At 38.5% G+C, this 1075-nt stretch overlaps 1 pseudogene; it reads right to left on the bottom strand.

Annotated features, from left to right (window-relative positions):
- Positions 1-242: 242 nt before the first annotated feature.
- LOC108309007 lies at positions 243-687 on the bottom strand (annotated as a pseudogene).
- Positions 688-1075: the final 388 nt, after the last annotated feature.

Here is a 1075-nt window from a genome sequence, read left to right as displayed (position 1 = left end):
CTGTCTGCAGAATGGGCTGACAATGATGCTTATCTCACAGGGTTGTTGTGCAACTTACAGTAGTCCCTGGTCTTTCGTAAGCACTAGGTAATTCGGCTATTATCATTTTTTTTATGAATGCACGTTTAAAGGCCACATATTTTTTGTTTGTTTGTTTGTTTTGGGAACAAATACTTTTTAATGGGCTTAAAGTTTATTTTTGTTTGTTTTTGTTTTTGTTTTTTTACAAATATACTGGAGAATCACTCAATGCTGCTAGCACTGGATACAATCCAGGACCACAAGTCTACACACTTCTTTGCTACTACTGGTCCTGTAATGGCAGAACCTTTCATCTCACCTTTATTGTTTACTGTGACCCCTGCATTATCTTCAGAATAAAGAAACATGCCATCATTTCTCTGGTATGACTTTTGTTGTCAAATAACCACTGTGGATGTACTTTTTTTCTGAGCTCCGATTTGCCTTGACTGTGGCCATCACCATGTCACCCACACCAGCAGCAAGAAGTCTATTCAGCTGTCCCTTGATCCCCTTCACAGAAATGATATTCAGGTTTTTGGCTCCTGTGTTGCTAACACAGTTGATCACAACTCCTACTGGAAGACCCAGGGAAATCTGGAATTTTGCACCAGAGGACCCACCATGTCCTCGCTTCAACAATTGAATGCCAGAAGTAAAGGCCATATATTGATGTATAGTGTAAATAATGTTATCCTTTCTATTGATATGCTGACCAACGTGATGTTCCCCTCAATGCATGTCTAATTGTTTTATCTGAATATTTTCTGATCATATCATTAACCATTTTTTCTTTATGTAAAATAACACACACACACACACACACACACACACACACACACTCTTAATGAGAGACCCAGGATGATTCTAGAACCCTAAAAATTCCTACAAGATGCAAAACCTAAGTATACACCCTATTCCCACATCGATAAAGGTCTCCATGTGGCCAGGGTTATCAAGTTTCTGAAGTTCAGTATTCAATGTGTTCATCATTAATTACAACGTGGCTCTGATCAACTTGGGGAAAGCGGCAAAAAGCAATTAAGAAAAAATT

The sequence above is a fragment of the Cebus imitator genome, unplaced genomic scaffold, assembly GCF_001604975.1.
Source record: "Cebus imitator isolate Cc_AM_T3 unplaced genomic scaffold, Cebus_imitator-1.0 Scaffold91, whole genome shotgun sequence".
In the NCBI taxonomy this organism is placed as follows: domain Eukaryota; kingdom Metazoa; phylum Chordata; class Mammalia; order Primates; family Cebidae; genus Cebus; species Cebus imitator.
Note: the sequence above shows the minus strand (reverse complement) of the source record. Positions and strands in the feature narration are given on the sequence as shown.